General features: G+C 47.3%; 4 non-coding genes across 4 annotated transcripts; all 4 read left to right on the plus strand.

Moving 5' to 3' along the window:
* The first annotated feature begins 1,727 nt into the window (after positions 1 to 1,727).
* TRNAD-GUC (transfer RNA aspartic acid (anticodon GUC)) lies at positions 1,728 to 1,800 on the plus strand. Its single transcript has one exon. It is a non-coding gene; the product is annotated as a tRNA-Asp (tRNA).
* Positions 1,801 to 4,520: 2,720 nt separating this feature from the next.
* On the plus strand, positions 4,521 to 4,593 carry TRNAD-GUC (transfer RNA aspartic acid (anticodon GUC)). The gene has a single exon. It is a non-coding gene; the product is annotated as a tRNA-Asp (tRNA).
* Positions 4,594 to 9,371: 4,778 nt separating this feature from the next.
* Positions 9,372 to 9,444, plus strand: TRNAY-GUA (transfer RNA tyrosine (anticodon GUA)). The gene has a single exon. It is a non-coding gene; the product is annotated as a tRNA-Tyr (tRNA).
* Positions 9,445 to 11,282: 1,838 nt separating this feature from the next.
* TRNAY-GUA (transfer RNA tyrosine (anticodon GUA)) lies at positions 11,283 to 11,355 on the plus strand. The gene has a single exon. It is a non-coding gene; the product is annotated as a tRNA-Tyr (tRNA).
* The last annotated feature ends 856 nt before the right edge of the window (positions 11,356 to 12,211 follow it).

Raw genomic sequence — 12,211 nt, forward strand, 5'->3', positions numbered from 1 at the left:
ACCAAAAGGGTGGTGGTTCGAGCCCATCTGGGAGCGGTGTTGTGAGGTGTCAGCTGTAACCCAGAATATAAAAGTTTTTCCACAATACCTGAAGACCATATAATTTTTGGGTTTCCTTTGCGCAATGTTTATCGCGTTCATCTGTTAACCGAACGGTTGGTCGTTCGAGCCCACCTGGGAGCGGTGTTGTGAGATCTCAAATGTAACGTAAAAAGTCAAAGTTTTTCCACAATACCTGACGAACGTTTAATTTTTGGGCTTCCGTTGCGCAATGGTTATCGCGTGCATCTGTTAACCGAAAGATTGGTGGTTCCAGCCCACCCGGGAGAGGTGTTGTGGGGTCTCAGATGTAGCGTACAATGTCATAATTTTTCCACAATACATGACAACATTTTAAATTCTAATTTTCCGTGATGCAATGCTTAGTGAGTTCGGCTGTTAACCGAAAGGTTGGTGGTTCGAGCCCATCCGGGAGCGGTGTTTTGAGGTCTCAGATGTGACGTAAAAAGTCAAAGTTTTTCCGCAATACCTGACAACCATTTAATTTCTGAGCTTCCGTGGCTCAATGGTTAGCGCGTTCGGCTGTTAACTGAAAGGTTGGAGGTTCGAGCCCATCCGGGAGCGGTGTTGTGAGGTCTCAGATGTGACGCAAAAAGTGAAAATTTTTCCACAATACCTGATGACGATATAATTTTTGGGCTTCCGTTGCGCAACGGTTATCGCGTTCATCTGTTAACCAAAAGGTTGGTGGTTCGAGCCCATCCCGGAGGGGTGTTGTGGATTCTCAGATGTGACGTAAAAAGTCAAAGTTTTTCCACAATACCTTACGGCCATTTAATTTTTGGGCTTCCGTGGCGCAATGGTTAGCGCGTTCGGCTGTTAATCGAAAGGTTGGTGGTTCCAGCCCACCCGTAAGAGGTGTTGTGGGGTCTCAGATGTGGCGTAAAAAGTCATAAGTTTTCCACAATACCTGACAACATTTTAAATTTTAAGCTTCCGTGGCGCAATGCTTAGTGCGTTCGGCTGTTAACTGAAAGGTTGGTGGTTCCAGCCCACCCGGGAGAGGTGTTGTGGGGTCTCAGATGTGGCGTAAAAAGTCATAAGTTTTCCACAATACCTGACAACATTTTAAATTTTAAGCTTCCGTGGCGCAATGCTTAGTGCGTTCGGCTGTTAACCAAAAGGGTGGTGGTTCGAGCCCATCTGGGAGCGGTGTTGTGAGGTGTCAGCTGTAACCCAGAATATAAAAGTTTTTCCACAATACCTGAAGACCATTTAATTTTTGGGTTTCCTTTGCGCAATGTTTATCGCGTTCATCTGTTAACCGAACGGTTGGTCGTTCGAGCCCACCCGGGAGCGGTGTTGTGAGATCTCAAATGTAACGTAAAAAGTCAAAGTTTTTCCACAATACCTGACGAACGTTTAATTTTTGGGCTTCCGTTGCGCAATGGTTATCGCGTGCATCTGTTAACCGAAAGATTGGTGGTTCCAGCCCACCCGGGAGAGGTGTTGTGGGGTCTCAGATGTAGCGTACAATGTCATAATTTTTCCACAATACATGACAACATTTTAAATTCTAATTTTCCGTGATGCAATGCTTAGTGTGTTCGGCTGTTAACCGAAAGGTTGGTGGTTCGAGCCCATCCGGGAGCGGTGTTTTGAGGTCTCAGATGTGACGTAAAAAGTCAAAGTTTTTCCGCAATACCTGACAACCATTTAATTTCTGAGCTTCCGTGGCTCAATGGTTAGCGCGTTCGGCTGTCAACTGAAAGGTTGGAGGTTCGAGCCCATCCGGGAGCGGTGTTGTGAGGTCTCAGATGTGACGCAAAAAGTGAAAGTTTTTCCACAATACCTGATGACGATACAATTTTTGGGCTTCCGTTGCGCAACGGTTATCGCGTTCATCTGTTAACCAAAAGGTTGGTGGTTCGAGCCCATCCCGGAGCGGTGTTGTGGATTCTCAGATGTGACGTAAAAAGTCAAAGTTTTTCCACAATACCTTACGGCCATTTAATTTTTGGGCTTCCGTGGCGCAATGGTTAGCGCGTTCGGCTGTTAATCGAAAGGTTGGTGGTTCCAGCCCACCCGGGAGAGGTGTTGTGGGGTCTCAGATGTGGCGTAAAAAGTCATAAGTTTTCCACAATACCTGACAACATTTTAAATTTTAAGCTTCCGTGGCGCAATGCTTAGTGCGTTCGGCTGTTAACCGAAAGGTTGGTGGTTCGAGCCCATCCGGGAGCGGTGCTGTGAGTTGTCAGATGTAACGCAAAATATAAATGTTATTCCACAATACCTGAAGACCACTTAATTTTTGGGCTTCCGTTGCGCAATGGTATTGCGCGTTCGGCTGTTAACAGAAAGGTTGGTGGTTCGAGCACACCCGGGAGCGGTGCTGTGAGGTCTCAGATGTTACGTAAAAAGTCAGTGTTTTTCCACAATACCTGTCGAACATTTAATTTTTGGGCTTCCGTGGCGCAATGGTTAGCGCGTTCAGCTGTTAACCGAAAGGTTGGTGGTTCGAGCCCACCCGGGAGAGGTGTTGTGGGGTCTCAGATGTAGCGTGAAAAGTCAAAACTTTTCCACAATACGTGACAACCATTTAATTTCTGAGCTTCCGTGGCGCAATGGTTGGCGCGTTCGGCTGTTGACCAATAGGTTGGTGGTTCGAGCCCATCCGGGAGAGGTGTTGTGGGGTCTCAGATGTAGCGTAAAAAGTCAAAATATTTCCACAATACGTGACAACCATTTAATTTCTGAGCTTCCGTGGCGCAATGGTTAGCGCGTTCAGCTGTTAACCGAAAGGTTGGTGGTTCGAGCCCACCCGGGAGAGGTGTTGTGGGGTCTCAGATGTTACGTAAAAAGTCAGTGTTTTCCACAATACCTGACGAACATTTAATTTTTGGGCTTCCGTTGCGCAATGGTTTGCGCGTTCGGCTGTTAACCAATAGGTTTGTGGTTCGAGCACACCTGGGAGCGGTGTTGTGAGGTCTCAGATGTAACGTAAAAAGTCTGAGTTTTTCCACAATACCTGACCAACATTTAATTTTTGGGCTTCCGCGGCGCAATGGTTAGCGCGTTCAGCTGTTAACCGAAAGGTTGGTGGTTCGAGCCCACCCGGGAGAGGTGTTGTGGGGTCTCAGATGTAGCGTGAAAAGTCATAATTTTTCTACAATAACTGACAACCATTTAATTTCTGAGCTTCCGTGGCTCAAAGGTTAGCGCGTTCGGCTGTTAACCGAAAGGTTGGTGGTACGAGCCCATCCGGGAGCGGTGTTGTGAGGTGTCAGATGTAACCCAAAATATAAATGTTATTCCACAATACCTGAAGACCACTTAATTTTTGGGCTTCCGTTGCGCAATGGTTTGCGCGTTCGGCTGTTAACAGAAAGGTTGGTAGTACGAGCCCATCCGGGAGCGGTGTTGTGAGTTGTCAGATGTAACGCAAAATATAAATGTTATTCCACAATACCTGAAGACCACTTAATTTTTGGGCTTCCGTTGCGCAATGGTTTGCGCGTTCGGCTGTTAACAGAAAGGTTGGTGGTTCGAGCACTCCCGGGAGCGGTGCTGTGAGGTCTCAGATGTTACGTAAAAAGTCAGTGTTTTTCCACAATACCTTACGGCCATTTAATTTTTGGGCTTCCGTGGCGCAATGGTTAGCGCGTTCGGCTGTTAATCGAAAGGTTGGTGGTTCCAGCCCACCCGGGAGAGGTGTTGTGGGGTCTCAGATGTGGCGTAAAAAGTCATAAGTTTTCCACAATACCTGACAACATTTTAAATTTTAAGCTTCCGTGGCGCAATGCTTAGTGCGTTCGGCTGTTAACTGAAAGGTTGGTGGTTCCAGCCCACCCGGGAGAGGTGTTGTGGGGTCTCAGATGTGGCGTAAAAAGTCATAAGTTTTCCACAATACCTGACAACATTTTAAATTTTAAGCTTCCGTGGCGCAATGCTTAGTGCGTTCGGCTGTTAACCAAAAGGGTGGTGGTTCGAGCCCATCTGGGAGCGGTGTTGTGAGGTGTCAGCTGTAACCCAGAATATAAAAGTTTTTCCACAATACCTGAAGACCATTTAATTTTTGGGTTTCCTTTGCGCAATGTTTATCGCGTTCATCTGTTAACCGAACGGTTGGTCGTTCGAGCCCACCCGGGAGCGGTGTTGTGAGATCTCAAATGTAACGTAAAAAGTCAAAGTTTTTCCACAATACCTGACGAACGTTTAATTTTTGGGCTTCCGTTGCGCAATGGTTATCGCGTGCATCTGTTAACCGAAAGATTGGTGGTTCCAGCCCACCCGGGAGAGGTGTTGTGGGGTCTCAGATGTAGCGTACAATGTCATAATTTTTCCACAATACATGACAACATTTTAAATTCTAATTTTCCGTGATGCAATGCTTAGTGTGTTCGGCTGTTAACCGAAAGGTTGGTGGTTCGAGCCCATCCGGGAGCGGTGTTTTGAGGTCTCAGATGTGACGTAAAAAGTCAAAGTTTTTCCGCAATACCTGACAACCATTTAATTTCTGAGCTTCCGTGGCTCAATGGTTAGCGCGTTCGGCTGTCAACTGAAAGGTTGGAGGTTCGAGCCCATCCGGGAGCGGTGTTGTGAGGTCTCAGATGTGACGCAAAAAGTGAAAGTTTTTCCACAATACCTGATGACGATACAATTTTTGGGCTTCCGTTGCGCAACGGTTATCGCGTTCATCTGTTAACCAAAAGGTTGGTGGTTCGAGCCCATCCCGGAGCGGTGTTGTGGATTCTCAGATGTGACGTAAAAAGTCAAAGTTTTTCCACAATACCTTACGGCCATTTAATTTTTGGGCTTCCGTGGCGCAATGGTTAGCGCGTTCGGCTGTTAATCGAAAGGTTGGTGGTTCCAGCCCACCCGGGAGAGGTGTTGTGGGGTCTCAGATGTGGCGTAAAAAGTCATAAGTTTTCCACAATACCTGACAACATTTTAAATTTTAAGCTTCCGTGGCGCAATGCTTAGTGCGTTCGGCTGTTAACCGAAAGGTTGGTGGTTCGAGCCCATCCGGGAGCGGTGCTGTGAGTTGTCAGATATAACGCAAAATATAAATGTTATTCCACAATACCTGAAGACCACTTAATTTTTGGGCTTCCGTTGCGCAATGGTATTGCGCGTTCGGCTGTTAACAGAAAGGTTGGTGGTTCGAGCACACCCGGGAGCGGTGCTGTGAGGTCTCAGATGTTACGTAAAAAGTCAGTGTTTTTCCACAATACCTGTCGAACATTTAATTTTTGGGCTTCCGTGGCGCAATGGTTAGCGCGTTCAGCTGTTAACCGAAAGGTTGGTGGTTCGAGCCCACCCGGGAGAGGTGTTGTGGGGTCTCAGATGTAGCGTGAAAAGTCAAAACTTTTCCACAATACGTGACAACCATTTAATTTCTGAGCTTCCGTGGCGCAATGGTTGGCGCGTTCGGCTGTTGACCAATAGGTTGGTGGTTCGAGCCCATCCGGGAGAGGTGTTGTGGGGTCTCAGATGTAGCGTAAAAAGTCAAAATATTTCCACAATACGTGACAACCATTTAATTTCTGAGCTTCCGTGGCGCAATGGTTAGCGCGTTCAGCTGTTAACCGAAAGGTTGGTGGTTCGAGCCCACCCGGGAGAGGTGTTGTGGGGTCTCAGATGTTACGTAAAAAGTCAGTGTTTTCCACAATACCTGACGAACATTTAATTTTTGGGCTTCCGTTGCGCAATGGTTTGCGCGTTCGGCTGTTAACCAATAGGTTTGTGGTTCGAGCACACCTGGGAGCGGTGTTGTGAGGTCTCAGATGTAACGTAAAAAGTCTGAGTTTTTCCACAATACCTGACCAACATTTAATTTTTGGGCTTCCGCGGCGCAATGGTTAGCGCGTTCAGCTGTTAACCGAAAGGTTGGTGGTTCGAGCCCACCCGGGAGAGGTGTTGTGGGGTCTCAGATGTAGCGTGAAAAGTCATAATTTTTCTACAATAACTGACAACCATTTAATTTCTGAGCTTCCGTGGCTCAAAGGTTAGCGCGTTCGGCTGTTAACCGAAAGGTTGGTGGTACGAGCCCATCCGGGAGCGGTGTTGTGAGGTGTCAGATGTAACCCAAAATATAAATGTTATTCCACAATACCTGAAGACCACTTAATTTTTGGGCTTCCGTTGCGCAATGGTTTGCGCGTTCGGCTGTTAACAGAAAGGTTGGTAGTACGAGCCCATCCGGGAGCGGTGTTGTGAGTTGTCAGATGTAACGCAAAATATAAATGTTATTCCACAATACCTGAAGACCACTTAATTTTTGGGCTTCCGTTGCGCAATGGTTTGCGCGTTCGGCTGTTAACAGAAAGGTTGGTGGTTCGAGCACTCCCGGGAGCGGTGCTGTGAGGTCTCAGATGTTACGTAAAAAGTCAGTGTTTTTCCACAATACCTGACGAACATTTAATTTTTGGGCTTCCGTGGCGCAATGGTTAGCGCGTTCGGCTGTTAACCGAAAGGTTGGTAGTACGAGCCCATCCGGGAGCGGTGTTGTGAGTTGTCAGATGTAACGCAAAATATAAATGTTATTCCACAATACCTGAAGACCACTTAATTTTTGGGCTTCCGTTGCGCAATGGTTTGCGCGTTCGGCAGTTAACAGAAAGGTTGGTGGTTCGAGCACACCCGGGAGCGGTGCTGTGAGGTCTCAGATGTTACGTAAAAAGTCAGTGTTTTTCCACAATACCTGACGAACATTTAATTTTTGGGCTTCCGTGGCGCAATGGTTAGCGCGTTCAGCTGTTAACCGAAAGGTTGGTGGTTCGAGCCCACCCGGGAGAGGTGTTGTGGGGTCTCAGATGTAGCGTGAAAAGTCAAAACTTTTCCACAATACGTGACAACCATTTAATTTCTGAGCTTCCGTGGCGCAATGGTTGGCGCGTTCGGCTGTTGACCAATAGGTTGGTGGTTCGAGCCCATCCGGGAGAGGTGTTGTGGGGTCTCAGATGTAGCGTAAAAAGTCAAAACATTTCCACAATACGTGACAACCATTTAATTTCTGAGCTTCCGTGGCGCAATGGTTAGCGCGTTCAGCTGTTAACCGAAAGGTTGGTGGTTCGAGCCCACCCGGGAGAGGTGTTGTGGGGTCTCAGATGCTACGTAAAAAGTCAGTGTTTTTCCACAATACCTGACGAACATTTAATTTTTGGGCTTCCGTTGCGCAATGGTTTGCGCGTTCGGCTGTTAACCAATAGGTTTGTGGTTCGAGCACACCTGGGAGCGGTGTTGTGAGGTCTCAGATGTAACGTAAAAAGTCTGAGTTTTTCCACAATACCTGACCAACATTTAATTTTTGGGCTTCCGCGGCGCAATGGTTAGCGCGTTCAGCTGTTAACCGAAAGGTTGGTGGTTCGAGCCCACCCGGGATAGGTGTTGTGGGGTCTCAGATCTACCGTGAAAAGTCATAAGTTTTCCAAAATACCTGACAACCATTTAATTTCTGAGCTTCCGTGGCTCAATGGTTAGCGCGTTCGTCTGTTAACCAATAGGTTGGTGGTTCGAGCCCACCCGGGAAAGGTGTTGTGGGGTCTCAGATGTAGCGTGAAAAGTCATAACTTTTCCACAATACCTGAAAAACATTTAATTTCTGAGTTTCCGTGGCTCAATGGTTAGCGCGTTCGGCTGTTAACCAATAGGTTGGTGGTTCGAACCCACCCGGGAGCGGTGTTGTGAGGTCTCTGATGTAACGTGAAAAGTCATAACTTTTCCACAATAACTGACAACCATTTAATTTCTGAGCTTCCGTGGCTCAATGGTTAGCGCGTTCGGCTCTTAACCAACAGGTTGGTGGTTCGAGCCCACCCGGGAGAGGTGTTGTGGGGTCTCAGATGTAGCGTGAAAAGTCATAACATTTACACAATACGTGACAACCATTTAATTTCTGAGTTTCCGTGGCTCAATGGTTAGCGCGTTCGGCTGTTAACCAAAAGGTTGGTGGTTCGAACCCACCCGGGAGCGGTGTTGTGAGGTCTCTGATGTGACGTAAAAAGTCAAAGTTTTTCCACAATACCTGACGACCATATAATTTTTGGGCTTCCGTGGCGCAATGGTTTGCGCGTTCAGCTGTTAACCGTAAGGTTCGTGGTTCGAGCCCACCCGGGATAGGTGTTGTGGGGTCTCAGATCTACCGTGAAAAGTCATAACTTTTCCACAATACCTGAAAAACATTTAATTTCTGAGTTTCCGTGGCTCAATGGTTAGCGCGTTCGTCTGTTAACCAATAGGTTGGTGGTTCGAGCCCACCCGGGAAAGGTGTTGTGGGGTCTCAGATGTAGCGTGAAAAGTCATAACTTTTCCACAATACCTGAAAAACATTTAATTTCTGAGTTTCCGTGGCTCAATGGTTAGCGCGTTCGGCTGTTAACCAATAGGTTGGTGGTTCGAGCCCACCCGGGAGAGGTGTTGTGGGGTCTCAGATGTAGCGTGAAAAGTCATAACATTTACACAATACGTGACAACCATTTAATTTCTGAGTTTCCGTGGCTCAATGGTTAGCGCGTTCGGCTGTTAACCAAAAGGTTGGTGGTTCGAACCCACCCGGGAGCGGTGTTGTGAGGTCTCTGATGTGACGTAAAAAGTCAAAGTTTTTCCACAATACCTGACGACCATATAATTTTTGGGCTTCCGTGGCGCAATGGTTTGCGCGTTCAGCTGTTAACCGTAAGGTTCGTGGTTCGAGCCCACCCGGGATAGGTGTTGTGGGGTCTCAGATCTACCGTGAAAAGTCATAACTTTTCCACAATACCTGAAAAACATTTAATTTCTGAGTTTCCGTGGCTCAATGGTTAGCGCGTTCGTCTGTTAACCAATAGGTTGGTGGTTCGAGCCCACCCGGGAAAGGTGTTGTGGGGTCTCAGATGTAGCGTGAAAAGTCATAACTTTTCCACAATACCTGAAAAACATTTAATTTCTGAGTTTCCGTGGCTCAATGGTTAGCGCGTTCGGCTGTTAACCAATAGGTTGGTGGTTCGAGCCCACCCGGGAGAGGTATTGTGGGGTCTCAGATGTAGCGTGAAAAGTCATAACTTTTCCACAATACCTGAAAAACATTTAATTTCTGAGTTTCCGTGGCTCAATGGTTAGCGCGTTCGGCTGTTAACCAATAGGTTGGTGGTTCGAACCCACCCGGGAGCGGTGTTGTGAGGTCTCTGATGTGACGTAAAAAGTCAAAGTTTTTCCACAATACCTGACCAACATTTAATTTTTGGGCTTCCGCGGCGCAATGGTTAGCGCGTTCAGCTGTTAACCGAAAGGTTGGTGGTTCGAGCCCACCCGGGATAGGTGTTGTGGGGTCTCAGATCTACCGTGAAAAGTCATAAGTTTTCCAAAATACCTGACAACCATTTAATTTCTGAGCTTCCGTGGCGCAATGGTTAGCGCGTTCGGCTGTAAACCAACAGGTTGGTGGTTCGAGCCCACCCGGGAGCGGTGTTTTGGGATCTCAAATGTAACGTAAAAAGCCAAAGTTTTTCCACAATACCTGTCGACCATTTAATTTTTGGGCTTCCGTGGCGCAATGGTTAGCGCGTTCGGCTGTTAACCGAAAGGTTGGTGGTACGAGCACATCCGGGAGCGGTGTTGTGAGGTCTCTGATGTAACGTGAAAAGTCATAACTTTTCCACAATAACTGACAACCATTTAATTTCTGAGCTTCCGTGGCTCAATGGTTAGCGCGTTCGGCTCTTAACCAACAGGTTGGTGGTTCGAGCCCACCCGGGAGAGGTGTTGTGGGGTCTCAGATGTAGCGTGAAAAGTCATAACATTTACACAATACGTGACAACCATTTAATTTCTGAGTTTCCGTGGCTCAATGGTTAGCGCGTTCGGCTGTTAACCAAAAGGTTGGTGGTTCGAACCCACCCGGGAGCGGTGTTGTGAGGTCTCTGATGTGACGTAAAAAGTCAAAGTTTTTCCACAATACCTGACGACCATATAATTTTTGGGCTTCCGTGGCGCAATGGTTTGCGCGTTCAGCTGTTAACCGTAAGGTTCGTGGTTCGAGCCCACCCGGGATAGGTGTTGTGGGGTCTCAGATCTACCGTGAAAAGTCATAACTTTTCCACAATACCTGAAAAACATTTAATTTCTGAGTTTCCGTGGCTCAATGGTTAGCGCGTTCGTCTGTTAACCAATAGGTTGGTGGTTCGAGCCCACCCGGGAAAGGTGTTGTGGGGTCTCAGATGTAGCGTGAAAAGTCATAACTTTTCCACAATACCTGAAAAACATTTAATTTCTGAGTTTCCGTGGCTCAATGGTTAGCGCGTTCGGCTGTTAACCAATAGGTTGGTGGTTCGAGCCCACCCGGGAGAGGTATTGTGGGGTCTCAGATGTAGCGTGAAAAGTCATAACTTTTCCACAATACCTGAAAAACATTTAATTTCTGAGTTTCCGTGGCTCAATGGTTAGCGCGTTCGGCTGTTAACCAATAGGTTGGTGGTTCGAACCCACCCGGGAGCGGTGTTGTGAGGTCTCTGATGTGACGTAAAAAGTCAAAGTTTTTCCACAATACCTGACGACCATATAATTTTTGGGCTTCCGTGGCGCAATGGTTTGCGCGTTCAGCTGTTAACCGTAAGGTTCGTGGTTCGAGCCCACCCGGGATAGGTGTTGTGGGGTCTCAGATCTACCGTGAAAAGTCATAACTTTTCCACAATACCTGAAAAACATTTAATTTCTGAGTTTCCGTGGCTCAATGGTTAGCGCGTTCGTCTGTTAACCAATAGGTTGGTGGTTCGAGCCCACCCGGGAAAGGTGTTGTGGGGTCTCAGATGTAGCGTGAAAAGTCATAACTTTTCCACAATACCTGAAAAACATTTAATTTCTGAGTTTCCGTGGCTCAATGGTTAGCGCGTTCGGCTGTTAACCAATAGGTTGGTGGTTCGAGCCCACCCGGGAGAGGTATTGTGGGGTCTCAGATGTAGCGTGAAAAGTCATAACTTTTCCACAATACCTGAAAAACATTTAATTTCTGAGTTTCCGTGGCTCAATGGTTAGCGCGTTCGGCTGTTAACCAATAGGTTGGTGGTTCGAACCCACCCGGGAGCGGTGTTGTGAGGTCTCTGATGTGACGTAAAAAGTCAAAGTTTTTCCACAATACCTGACCAACATTTAGTTTTTGGGCTTCCGCGGCGCAATGGTTAGCGCGTTCAGCTGTTAACCGAAAGGTTGGTGGTTCGAGCCCACCCGGGATAGGTGTTGTGGGGTCTCAGATCTACCGTGAAAAGTCATAAGTTTTCCAAAATACCTGACAACCATTTAATTTCTGAGCTTCCGTGGCGCAATGGTTAGCGCGTTCGGCTGTAAACCAACAGGTTGGTGGTTCGAGCCCACCCGGGAGCGGTGTTTTGGGATCTCAAATGTAACGTAAAAAGCCAAAGTTTTTCCACAATACCTGTCGACCATTTAATTTTTGGGCTTCCGTGGCGCAATGGTTAGCGCGTTCGGCTGTTAACCGAAAGGTTGGTGGTACGAGCACATCCGGGAGCGGTGTTGTGAGGTCTCTGATGTAACGTGAAAAGTCATAACTTTTCCACAATAACTGACAACCATTTAATTTCTGAGCTTCCGTGGCTCAATGGTTAGCGCGTTCGGCTCTTAACCAACAGGTTGGTGGTTCGAGCCCACCCGGGAGAGGTGTTGTGGGGTCTCAGATGTAGCGTGAAAAGTCATAACATTTACACAATACGTGACAACCATTTAATTTCTGAGTTTCCGTGGCTCAATGGTTAGCGCGTTCGGCTGTTAACCAAAAGGTTGGTGGTTCGAACCCACCCGGGAGCGGTGTTGTGAGGTCTCTGATGTGACGTAAAAAGTCAAAGTTTTTCCACAATACCTGACGACCATATAATTTTTGGGCTTCCGTGGCGCAATGGTTTGCGCGTTCAGCTGTTAACCGTAAGGTTCGTGGTTCGAGCCCACCCGGGATAGGTGTTGTGGGGTCTCAGATCTACCGTGAAAAGTCATAACTTTTCTACAATACCTGAAAAACATTTAATTTCTGAGTTTCCGTGGCTCAATGGTTAGCGCGTTCGTCTGTTAACCAATAGGTTGGTGGTTCGAGCCCACCCGGGAAAGGTGTTGTGGGGTCTCAGATGTAGCGTGAAAAGTCATAACTTTTCCACAATACCTGAAAAACATTTAATTTCTGAGTTTTCGTGGCTCAATGGTTAGCGCGTTCGGCTGTTAACCAATAGGT

The sequence above is a fragment of the Phalangium opilio genome, unplaced genomic scaffold (genome assembly GCF_054372755.1).
Source record: "Phalangium opilio isolate 3A_F unplaced genomic scaffold, DU_Popi_V2 ptg000101l_1, whole genome shotgun sequence".
Classification (NCBI taxonomy): domain Eukaryota; kingdom Metazoa; phylum Arthropoda; class Arachnida; order Opiliones; family Phalangiidae; genus Phalangium; species Phalangium opilio.